At 38.2% G+C, this 13,499-nt stretch overlaps 1 protein-coding gene across 1 annotated transcript in view; it reads left to right on the top strand.

Moving 5' to 3' along the window:
* The window catches only part of LOC137268208 (EF-hand domain-containing protein D2-like), a 265,230-nt gene extending 263,190 nt beyond the window's left edge, over nucleotides 1-2,040 (top strand). The window contains exon 5 of the mRNA XM_067802746.1: nucleotides 2,028-2,040. The gene's annotated coding sequence lies outside the window, so the exon portion shown is untranslated. The remainder of the gene's footprint in view (nucleotides 1-2,027) is intronic.
* Nucleotides 2,041-13,499: the final 11,459 nt, after the last annotated feature.

Below are 13,499 nucleotides of genomic sequence, written 5' to 3'. Positions count from 1 at the left end.
TTACAAACGGAATCATGCATACAGCAAAGACACTGGCTGAGACGATTCTGAGACGATTCCAGATTTTCAACTCCCTGTACTCCACCTCCTACTAGCCTACTGTATTATTCGGATACCTGTTATGCTAATAATATATATCTACACATATATATGTTCACAAAAGAACCACGTCCCTATTGCTGTCTTGCAAATCATTGCAAAACAAAACGATGATGTTATATGGAATGTTGACCTATACTTCCATCATATACAGAAATTGATAAACTCCAGGGCATAGAGTTGCAAAGTTAAAGGGTGCACCTACTAAGTACATTGTCATTTAATATTATTTAATTATATAATGGGACAACGGCCGCTTTGTTTTTTCAAATACTGTTGGACTGTCTGCTGTCAAGTTTTCCACAGTGATTTGGGTTCGGTTATGGACCGACAGGTTATCTACCTCAAACAACACACCATCTCTCACTTTCCCTCTCCTCCACATCGTGTAGGTGTGCCAGGACACCTGTGTCATCAGGCAAACTGTGAACTTGTTGCTAATTTATTAGCAGTTTGATGGTTTTTCATTCACAGTTTGTCCTTGTAGTGTCTATCATTGTGTATGGTGCTTCACTTTCCAGTTGTCATTCATTACTCATGAGGTGAACATGAATCAAAATTGTTTTTATGCCTTGCTGTGTGTTCAGCGCAAAGCGAGGGATATAGTAGTGTTTAGGTGATCCGTACATCATTTTCACTTTGAAGATTTCACCATGTTAAACTGCCTGTTAAGATTGTGAGTGAAATATCTCAAGAACAGTTCACTGTATTCTCTCCATGGACTTTCAAGATTTCCCCTGAATGATTTTTAAAAAGCATTTTCTTTATAACTATTTTAGACACTAAGACATTCATGTCAAGGTCTAGATCTAGAGTGTTGCGCTGCACTCTTAACGCATGCGCAGTGAATAGGTTCGCGGAGCTTGAAACAGCATGCATGCCCGGAGTATGAGGTCGTAAGCAACTAGTAGTCTAATCGTGGTTGTGTACACAAACAAGTAAATAATCTACTCGTTAAAAATAATTTTAAAAAACAAACAAACAAAACAAAAAACAAAAAAAACAACAAATAACGAAAAAAAACCCCGTTGATTGTGGTAAGCAGCCTCTGTCAGAGATATAGCTCAATGTCTGACTGCACACTCAGCGGTATTAGCTGGGTTCGTTATCACGGCTGCTTCGTTTCGAGGGAGCTAAACCCAAGTACAAAATATTGCACTTCTGATTTCCGATTATACGCTTATAATACTGTTTATTTGTTTTTTCACAATCACGAGTGCATTTTATATATCACGAACAAATGTCTAAATAGTGTCTATTGTCCTGCTTTATTTCATATCAATAATATTGAATAAGAATAGTTAACAATTTACTGCTAAGAGAACTTTTACTGACATATTACTTTTTACAGACCGTGCCACAAGGGGGTGCCACTTGTCAAACAAATTCCGTGGTGACTTGCTATTTGTATTACATAATTAGGTTCACTTTTTTCGATAAAATCATACCAAATTTAGCAATTTCTTGACATTCTGATATTTTGTATCCAAACATTTTAACATAACATTCTTGTTGATAGAACATGAACTAACTAGTTCATATATAATGATCCAGAGCCCCTATTCTCGAAACGTTCGTAATCCTAAGAATTCTTGACTTTGATCGTAGCCAATGTGTTAAGAATGGGCTTAAGAAGTTCGTAGGGCTACGAACGTTTCGAAAATAGCTAACCTGATTGATTAAGAGACAAAATCTTTCCTAATGAAAAATAATTTGATTATAGTAAGAGCAGGTTTGAAACCAAAAGGATCCTTGCACCCTCGAGGTTTTCATTTATATTATACTCTTCAAAAAGAGGAAGGGAACTGTACTTTCAATGTACGAGTCGAAATTTTGAGGTATATAGGATTGAATCGATGTTGATACAATAACAATGGATGTTTTGAGAATGCATCACCCCATGGATTTCATTCAAAGCAAAGCTGGAGTATGAAATGAAAATTTGAGGTTTACAATTTTCAATCAGCAGTGTGTGTTTTGACCCTGAAACCCCTGACCATGCACAGATGCCAGAAAATTATCGGAAAAAATGGTCTAAAGTGATTTATCGACCTGCCTGAAAAACGTCAAAGTTCACAATGACACCCCATGCAGGTGTAGGAGGTTTACTTCACCTGGTCATGGCTACGGTATATTCCTGAAACAGCATGCATGCCCGGAGTATGAGGTCGTAAGCAACTAGTAGTCTAATCGTGGTTGTGTACACAAACAAGTAAATAATCTACTCGTTAAAAATAATTTTAAAAAACAAACAAACAAAACAAAAAACAAAAAAAAACAACAAATAACGAAAAAAAACCCTGTTGATTGTGGTAAGCAGCCTCTGTCAGAGATATAGCTCAATGTCTGACTGCACACTCAGCGGTATTAGCTGGGTTCGTTATCACGGCTGCTTCGTTTCGAGGGAGCTAAACCCAAGTACAAAATATTGCACTTCTGATTTCCGATTATACGCTTATAATACTGTTTATTTGTTTTTTCACAATCACGAGTGCATTTTATATATCACGAACAAATGTCTAAATAGTGTCTATTGTCCTGCTTTATTTCATATCAATAATATTGAATAAGAATAGTTAACAATTTACTGCTAAGAGAACTTTTACTGACATATTACTTTTTACAGACCGTGCCACAAGGGGGTGCCACTTGTCAAACAAATTCCGTGGTGACTTGCTATTTGTATTACATAATTAGGTTCACTTTTTTCGATAAAATCATACCAAATTTAGCAATTTCTTGACATTCTGATATTTTGTATCCAAACATTTTAACATAACATTCTTGTTGATAGAACATGAACTAACTAGTTCATATATAATGATCCAGAGCCCCTATTCTCGAAACGTTCGTAATCCTAAGAATTCTTGACTTTGATCGTAGCCAATGTGTTAAGAATGGGCTTAAGAAGTTCGTAGGGCTACGAACGTTTCGAAAATAGCTAACCTGATTGATTAAGAGACAAAATCTTTCCTAATGAAAAATAATTTGATTATAGTAAGAGCAGGTTTGAAACCAAAAGGATCCTTGCACCCTCGAGGTTTTCATTTATATTATACTCTTCAAAAAGAGGAAGGGAACTGTACTTTCAATGTACGAGTCGAAATTTTGAGGTATATAGGATTGAATCGATGTTGATACAATAACAATGGATGTTTTGAGAATGCATCACCCCATGGATTTCATTCAAAGCAAAGCTGGAGTATGAAATGAAAATTTGAGGTTTACAATTTTCAATCAGCAGTGTGTGTTTTGACCCTGAAACCCCTGACCATGCACAGATGCCAGAAAATTATCGGAAAAAATGGTCTAAAGTGATTTATCGACCTGCCTGAAAAACGTCAAAGTTCACAATGACACCCCATGCAGGTGTAGGAGGTTTACTTCACCTGGTCATGGCTACGGTATATTCCTGAAACAGCATGCATGCCCGGAGTATGAGGTCGTAAGCAACTAGTAGTCTAATCGTGGTTGTGTACACAAACAAGTAAATAATCTACTCGTTAAAAATAATTTTAAAAAACAAACAAACAAAACAAAAAACAAAAAAAAACAACAAATAACGAAAAAAAACCCTGTTGATTGTGGTAAGCAGCCTCTGTCAGAGATATAGCTCAATGTCTGACTGCACACTCAGCGGTATTAGCTGGGTTCGTTATCACGGCTGCTTCGTTTCGAGGGAGCTAAACCCAAGTACAAAATATTGCACTTCTGATTTCCGATTATACGCTTATAATACTGTTTATTTGTTTTTTCACAATCACGAGTGCATTTTATATATCACGAACAAATGTCTAAATAGTGTCTATTGTCCTGCTTTATTTCATATCAATAATATTGAATAAGAATAGTTAACAATTTACTGCTAAGAGAACTTTTACTGACATATTACTTTTTACAGACCGTGCCACAAGGGGGTGCCACTTGTCAAACAAATTCCGTGGTGACTTGCTATTTGTATTACATAATTAGGTTCACTTTTTTCGATAAAATCATACCAAATTTAGCAATTTCTTGACATTCTGATATTTTGTATCCAAACATTTTAACATAACATTCTTGTTGATAGAACATGAACTAACTAGTTCATATATAATGATCCAGAGCCCCTATTCTCGAAACGTTCGTAATCCTAAGAATTCTTGACTTTGATCGTAGCCAATGTGTTAAGAATGGGCTTAAGAAGTTCGTAGGGCTACGAACGTTTCGAAAATAGCTAACCTGATTGATTAAGAGACAAAATCTTTCCTAATGAAAAATAATTTGATTATAGTAAGAGCAGGTTTGAAACCAAAAGGATCCTTGCACCCTCGAGGTTTTCATTTATATTATACTCTTCAAAAAGAGGAAGGGAACTGTACTTTCAATGTACGAGTCGAAATTTTGAGGTATATAGGATTGAATCGATGTTGATACAATAACAATGGATGTTTTGAGAATGCATCACCCCATGGATTTCATTCAAAGCAAAGCTGGAGTATGAAATGAAAATTTGAGGTTTACAATTTTCAATCAGCAGTGTGTGTTTTGACCCTGAAACCCCTGACCATGCACAGATGCCAGAAAATTATCGGAAAAAATGGTCTAAAGTGATTTATCGACCTGCCTGAAAAACGTCAAAGTTCACAATGACACCCCATGCAGGTGTAGGAGGTTTACTTCACCTGGTCATGGCTACGGTATATTCCTGGAGTGGGCCACTGCTCTATTACATAATCCAAAAATGAGCGGCCCACTCAGTCACTGACGAGAGTAAGGATGGCCCACTCAGTCACTGACGAGAGTAAGGATGGCCCACTCAGTCACTAATGAGTTACCTCGTTATCCGTAGACGCTTCTGTATTGAAGGGAGCTGGGAGTAACTAATGATATTAATTAGTTACCTCGTTATCCAGTAGACGCTTCTGTATTGAGGGGAGCTGGGAGTAAGTGAGAGCAGGAATACACTACAATATACAACTCTATATTGGCTCCCTGGTGAGAGTAACTAATGAGATTGCTGTTGTTTTAATGTTTAATAAAGATCTTGTTCTACCGTTGTTTGAGGGTAGCTGGGAGTAACTGAGAGTAACTAATGAGATTGCTGTTGTTTTAATGTTAAATAAAGATCTTGTTCATCCGTTGTTTGAGGGTAGCCCAGAGTAACTACGGATATAATGTTATTTCCTGCTTTGATATTGGAGATGGAAAGTGGAATACTATATATGTCGAAAATCAGGTGCAATGGTCACTTCTATCCAGACATGGACTTCCAGACAAAGGAGATATCACGCCAGGAAAGCAGCAGGGACTAGACATGTTGTTAGGTGGATTTTGCTGTAACATAAATCGAAAGAACAAGAACAAGAACAAGAACAATACCATCAGTTGGCGTTGTCGTGTCGTGTAGTGGAAGATGAAAATTCTCAGCTGTACAAACTGGGACGTCAGTACATGTTAGGCGACAGAGATATGGCTTTGTACATCATTGGTTGTGGGTCAGTGTTGGCTGGCCTCTTCTAAAGAATGAATACTGATACTAAAGTGTAATAAAATATATAAATCAAAATGGTATTTTCTTATTCCTTCATGTTATCCACTGATTCAATATCGTACGATGGCCCAGTCAGTCACTCATTAAACAGACGATGGCCCACACAAGCACGAGCTTGTAAAAAGGTGTGAACATTCTCGTTTTCCAGTCAGCCACGGCCCACTCGGGGCATAAACCGATAGCTATAGGAAGGGTTGTCACGACAACATTAAATCACCCCCCACGTCCATTCACGTGGGTCCAAATTTATTTTCTTTCTATCAAACACATGAATCAGACTTTAACTCCCACCTTCTTAAAATACATTTCAAAACAGGCCAGACCAAATTCATATGTATTTCTACGTCTATATCCTCAGAAAGCCTGGTAGGGGGCACACTTCATTTCCACCCGGGTTTTGTTGGTCGTTTCACAAAATGTCAGGACACAACGGGGGATGAGCACTCCTGCAATCCTGCAGCGATAATGCTCTAAATAAAGAAAATCTAGATATTCCTAGGATCTCTGATCTCCATGGGTCTCCTTTTCAGTTTCAGTGAGACTGGCTGTTACCATCCAAAACATATTCGGAGACTAAGAGTTAGTTTACCTTGCAGCAACCTATGACTGAATCCAGGTTCATCTGATTTTCTTCCATTATCAGAACCTTTGTGCGTTGGTTTCCAGAAGGTGGTATATGCCTAATCCGTCCATCACTCTCTTTTCTGCTCCCACATCCAGCTATCTTGCCTTGATTGAGGGAACTAGAGTCAGAATAGTGTCTATTTTCATGCTTTATTTCATATCAATACTACATCAATCTTTATAAAAACATATATTAAATTTATTCTAAAGAGAACTTTTATTGACATATTACTTTTTACAGACGGTGCCACAAGGGGGCGCCACTTGTAAACACAAATGATACCAAATTTAGCAATTTCTTGACATTCTGATATTTTTTATCCAACCACCTTAACATAACATTCTTGTTGATAGAACATGAACTAACTAGTTCATATATAATGGCCCAGATTAAGAGACAAAATATTTCCTTACGAAAAATAATTTGATTATAGTAAGAGCAGGTTTGAAACCAAAAGGATCCTTATACCCTGGAGGTTTTCATGTATATAATTATAAAACTATACAGCATAAAGACAATTGACTTATTTTGTCTGTCTTACCTCACCTGGTGCTAGATACAGGAAGGGTTGTCACGACAACATTAAATCACCCCCACGTCCATTCACGTTGGTCCCAATTTATTTTCTTTCTATCAAACACATGAATCAGAGTTGTTTTTATCCCTTGCTGTGTGTTCAGCGGGAAATAGAATAGTGTTGGTCGGGTGTTGGGTGGGTGGGCGTTGGTGTGCAGGGTGCTGACACACCGTATGCCCTGAAATTTTGTGAAATAACCAGCCTCGAAGTTACAAGGATCCTTTTGGTTTCAAACCTGCTGTTACTTTAAGGAAATTATTTTTCAATGGACAATATTTTATCTCTTCCTCTTAATCATTATATATGAACTATCTAGTTCTTGTTCTGCCAGTAAGAATGTTATGTTAAGGTGGTTGGATGCAAAATATCAAAATGGCAAGACCTTGCAAAATTTGATCTCATTTTATAGAAGAATGTAAACCTAATTATGTAATTGAAATAGCAAGTCACTATGGCATTTGTTTGACGCCTCTTAATGGCACTGGCACTCCCTGTACAAGGTAATATGCCAATACAAGTTCTCTTAAAAGTAAATTGTTTACATTTCTTATTTAATACATGTTTTTTCATAAAGATTGATATAGTATTGATATGAAATAAAGCAGGAAAATCAATTTTGAAAGCAGTATGTAGGATCTGACGCATTAAAAAGAAGATGCTGGTTTTGACAGCTTCCACTTTATGAACATATAGGTTTGACAGTTACTACACTAGGGGTTTGATGCGCTACATCCTAATATACAGTTTTCAAGATTAGACTCATTGTGATGAAAAACACACTGGCCAAAGCCTGTTCTTCTCTCCTCACCACCATCTTTGACAATATATATGCTGTTTCGGGTTTCTATGACTGCAACCTTTCTCAGGTGATATTTGTAGCTGATAAATGAGTTTTCTTTCCCATTTCAGTTTTCAATTACATAGCATTTTTTTTCGGTTTTTAGAGGATATTGTTGCAGTTTGGGAAGTTTGTTTTTCCTATTTTGGTGATTTTTGTTTGGTGGTGTTTTTGAGTCCAGTTTTGATGATTTGTTCACTGTTTGTATTTTAGGTGCGTACAGGTTTTCCTCCAATGTAAAGCTAATATTCTGTGGTGTAAGTGTAACTAACTGTAACTTTGGCTCAAACCAAATCAAGTTAATCATGAAAACTGACATATATTATTTTTCAAATAATGAGGCCTGATTGTATATGATTGTTATATGTTAAGAAGGCTGCCTTTATGTAAATAAACTGTGTTGCAAGTGAGCTACAGGTGTACTGTGTTAATTACAAACGGAATCATGCATACAGCAAAGACACTGGCTGAGACGATTCTGAGACGATTCCAGATTTTCAACTCCCTGTACTCCACCTCCTACTAGATACCTGTTATGCTAATAATATATATCCACACATATATATGTTCACAAAAGAACCACGTCCCTATTGCCCTCTTGTAAAGCATTGCAAAACAAAACGATGATGTTATATGCAATGTTGACCTATACTTCCATCATATACAGAAATTGATAAACTCCAGGGCATAGAGTTGCAAAGTTAAAGGGTGCACCTACTAAGTACATTGTCATTTAATGTTATTTAATTATATAATGGGACAACGGCCACTTTGTTTTTTTTCAAATACTGTCTGCCTGTCTGTCTGCTGTCAAGTTTTCCGCAGTGCTTTGGGTTCGGCTATGGACCGACAGGTTATCTACCTCAAACAACACACCATCTCTCACTTTCCCTCTCCCCCACATCGTGTAGGTGTGCCAGGACACCTGTGTCATCAGGCAAAGTGTGAACTTGTTGCTAATTTATTAGCAGTTTGATGGTTTTTCATTCACAGTTTGTCCTTGTAGTGTCTATCATTGTGTATGGTGCTTCACTTTCCAGTTGTCATTCATTACTCATGTGTTGAACATGAATCAAAATTGTTTTTATGCCTTGCTGTGTGTTCAGCGCAAAGCGAGGGATATAGTAGTGTTTAGGTGATCCTTAAATCATTTTCACTTTGAAGATTTCTCCATGTTAAACTGCCTGTTAAGATTGTGAGTGAAATATCTCAAGAACAAGTCTTTGAATGTCATTTAGAAGTGAAAATACATAAGAATGAAGATTTTTATGGATATCAACTTCTTTATGTGAGAACAACGTTTCGGAGTTAATGCTTACTCCTTCATCAGGTGATTGAGAAAGGGATACAGAGGTGTATTTATATGTACAGGTAAAACAATAACAAAGTAACAAGTGGAATGAGTTAACGAAAGCTGGAAACCAGTATAAACAAGAACTAATAGGAAGCCGATAGTTATGATAACAATGATGGGAGCCAATGGTAATGTAAACATGTAAACATGTAAACATGCTCACCCCCTATCGTGTGTTATGTAACATCATCCAATCATGCGTAATGTATCACCATTGGCTTCCATCCTTATCCCCAATCATGTACATCGTCCTTACCCCGTCCTTACCCCGTATCTGTGTAAACATATCCAATCAACTGTAATGCATTAGTCCGATGAATGTATTACCTCCCTTGGCTTGGTATTTTATCCAAACAGGTGTGTACGCTGTGATGTTGAGCACCCATCACAACTCACTTTCACTTTTTAAATTGAGTAACTAATTAAACTTGGCAACACAAATGATGAAGATGTAAGAGTTCTTACAAACATTTTTGTTACAGGTCACATGCAACCCAAAAATCAAACATAATCAAAAAACTCAGTTATCACTTGTTCGTGATATATAAAATGCTTCAGTTTGTCATCCGTGAAACGATTTTGAATTACTTTCTATTTCACGCAGACCATTTTATCTACCAGGCAATTTGGTCGAATATTTATGAGACTTGTGTTCGAGATTGCAGTTCTTTGATGTTGTTGTTGTGTGTAGATGCTTATTATGTCTATTTTAATGTGACGGAGACCTGGAATGAAAACGAAAATTTCCTTTACATGGACACTGAAGTATTATCGTATCTTATTTTATCTTATCTTACCCATAAGGGGAATCGAACCAATAGGCTACTACAACACCGCCCTACAAATAATTTCAAGAAATGAGTTGTAATCATATCTTATTGGGGCAGTATTTTAGGGTATTTCATCGCTTTAGAGACGCAACACGTTTTATGTACCTCTCCATAGACCCACCTTGCCATGGTTGAGGGGCCACAGGTGTTGCAGGAGTCATAACTTGCTGTGCAGAATTGCGTTCGTCGCACATACGTTCAGTATGAATCAATTCCTTGTCATTTTCTTGGCTAGGTCAAGAGCAGTGCTGTGTGTGTTTTCATCTGAAAACATGGGAACTCCAACGACATTGTTTCGCCTTCTGTACTGACGAATTTCATCAATTTCAATATCTTTTTTGATCAGTTTACCTTGCAGTTCAGCGATTGTTTTCGTCCTGTTTAGTTTGGGCTTGACATTCGGTTAGCCGTTTTCAATATGAGATCAAATTTTGATGGAGTTTCGAGACTATGGATTCTGTTAGGTTAGACGTTGTAGAGGCGATGAATTGTTCAATTAGGCACAGAAGACGAATCACTACTGAGATATCAGACACTGTGTACTCACATTTTCCGTGTCAATTGCCATCTTGATTCAGGGTGGTCTCGACTGAATTATAATCCGATATGTTCACTCCAAATGCACATCCATCTGATTGAATTTATTTCCAAATCACAATCACAGTGTCAAATAATGTCATATTACATATTTATTTTTCATTCCACTCTCCAATAACTTTGTTAATTTTACATGTAAAGCTGATTTGTCTCACAGCTTCCGTAAGGACACCAACACATTCCGCGGACGGAATATAGAATGATTATGATGTATTATTGAAAATGTCATTGTTACCTGTGCATATGCTCCTTTTCATTGTGACCCGTGGAGGTCCCGGGGTAGAATAGACCTTCAGCAACCCATGCTTGCCATAAAAGGTGACTGACTTGTCGTAAGAGGCGACTAACGGGGTCGGGTGGTCAGACTCGATGACTTGGTTGACACTTGTCATCGGTTCTCAATCGCGCAGATCGACGCCCATGTTGTTGATCGTTGGATTGTCTGGTCCAGACTCGATCATTTACAGACCGCCACCATATAGCTGGAATATTGCTGAGTGCAGCATAAAACTAAACTCACTCACTCCTTTTCATTGTCGTAATATAACGTCAAGATTATGGAATGATGCCATGATCAGTTGCTCTGCAAGAAGAAAAATGCCATTTATTTGTCCAGGGAATAGGTACAACACCTCCTCATTTGTCCATAATCAATTCGTGAAATTGTGCATGTTAAATCAGTGAATGATATTATATCTATCGTAATATTGTTGGTCAGAATAAGTGTTTTCTTCACGTATACATGTTTGTTTTCATTTTCTTCAGTGATACATGTGCACCACCTTGTAAACTGTACATGGATATTTGATACGTCGGTAAAAATTCCTCCCGTTCCCCTATCCCAAATAATATTCATAAACTGATAGATACTAGAATTATTAGACTCATTAAAATAACAAAAAGCCCCCAAATTAAGTACAATATAGGTTTGAACCACTTAGTGTTACGTCGTTAATGTGCGGAGAAAAGAACTTGGGGGAACGGAAAGTACTTCGTAAGGATTAGTTCAGCAACCGGCATTCCGGGAGGGCGTTTTCTCGTTTACCCAGCACCTATTGTTCTAGAGGGCAAATCACTGACGCGGAAAACCGCCAGACAGTAGGTGTCTCTTAAAGTTTGCTCCCCGTGAAATAAGGTCCCCCATAACGTAATTCCCATCAGCAGAGACCATACACCGTCGGTATATGGTCTCGGCCATAAGGTATGACAAATATAAAACAATTATCAGGTCATTCGCTTGTTCAGTGCTGTACAAGTAACATGTTTCGACAAATATGTACATGGGCAACATATTCCCTGCTACGTTCAAAATACACATATTCTCTCCGATGATACAACATGAATCAAAATGGACGTGCACGCAGATACTATATCATTACTGTCATTCAGAATTTACACGCTGGTCTCAAAGACATCACAAAGTTATCTTTGATGTTGACCGTGGCATGTCAGGTTTTCAGGTCATAGTTCCAAGGGGCGGACGTAATTATCCTTCTCTTAGTTGTGAACCTATAGTTCTGGAAAATCAAGTACTGACCGCCCGTACCATTGGGAATGAACCTGACATTCACTTGTTGGCTAGCCATCGTGACTGACGTGATAACCAAAATAAATATCATTATGTACTGATGATGATTTGGGGAAAGAGTGTTCACTAAATTTATTAAAAATCAGCAACAACAGCATATCATTAACCGCAATTCATGAACTGTGAACACCATTCACCTGGACGAGACTAATCAGTGTCACCACCAGCACCAAATTTCATGGTGAGCACTGGAATCACTAACCCCTGTACAGTAAACCTCCTTAATTCCTTATCATAACTTTAGGGTGGTGGATAAGTGGGAATGACCCTCCGGGAGTAAACCTGTCTTCAGTATAGGTTTTAGCAATTAAGCTGGATGAGATACAATCCTACCTCCGCGATGGCCAGGGGCATCCTGCTACAGTTGGTCAGTAATGTAAACTTGTATACGTATGGTAATTACCGTATCATGTATTCAGTGTCTCATAAGCCAGTTTGTGACTTGACGAGCGGTTGTCTTGTCTAAAGTAGCGCTCAGCAACCAAGTTCGCTGAGAGATACAACCCTGCGTAAGCTCCCAGATGCACTCTCCCACAGTCAGTCAGTCAAGTTGTGTGTGACTTTTGTCCATATCGTACGTTTGTCCTTCGGGCTGATACTGACAGGCCTTTCGTGACCACTCGCCAAGTTGCCGTATCCCAAAGAGAGACCTCAGTCGGCTTGTCCCGGATTAGCACGAGATAACCATCCTACAAACTATGTCCTTTAAATCAAAGCGATTACTCGATCTGGGTGACGAGGAAGCCCTTGTTGAGCGTTCGCAACACGTTCATTAGAAAGGAGCGCACGCACAACGTGCCATGCAGCTCACCTGAATCTCATCAATATCCTCGGATACAGTATCTGTCGCTTCCATGGTAACGAAAGTGATTGAGCTGTTCACCTGTGTCACCTTGACATTACGTGGCTTATCTACCTGGGCTCTTGACTGAACATTGCCTTGACATCCGTACGAGATTATCTTGACACAGTAAGTATGCATCGTTTACGAAAAATGTGTTTCATGAATGTGAATATTGTTTAATGTAATTAAGTTGTATGATACCTGTACAAGGTGTTTGCCAGGTGGGATATCCCTGAGTCACTTCCCCATTGTCATCACGCGTGTTCAGAAAGTGTTTATTCACAACGCACTCAACGATATTCCAGTTATATGACGCCAGTCGGTAAATACTTTCATTTTGTCGACAGTCTATTGCCCAACATGATGAGCATCGATCTATGCAATTGGGACACGATGACCTGTGTCAGCGAGCCTGACCACACCCGATCCTGTCACTCACCTCCAAGTATGGGTTACTGGAGACCAGTTTTAACCCAGGTCATCACGGGTTGTCGTTGTATCGACAAACTTAGTTTACAGAGGGACTAAACAGAAAAGATAGGTTTTGGGCTGATAGTATTGTTCTATTATTTCAATACTGCAAGTATTGTTTCATTTTTTTAATACAGTAATTG

The sequence above is a fragment of the Haliotis asinina genome, chromosome 16, assembly GCF_037392515.1.
Source record: "Haliotis asinina isolate JCU_RB_2024 chromosome 16, JCU_Hal_asi_v2, whole genome shotgun sequence".
Taxonomy (NCBI): Eukaryota; Metazoa; Mollusca; class Gastropoda; order Lepetellida; family Haliotidae; genus Haliotis; species Haliotis asinina.
Note: the sequence above shows the minus strand (reverse complement) of the source record. Positions and strands in the feature narration are given on the sequence as shown.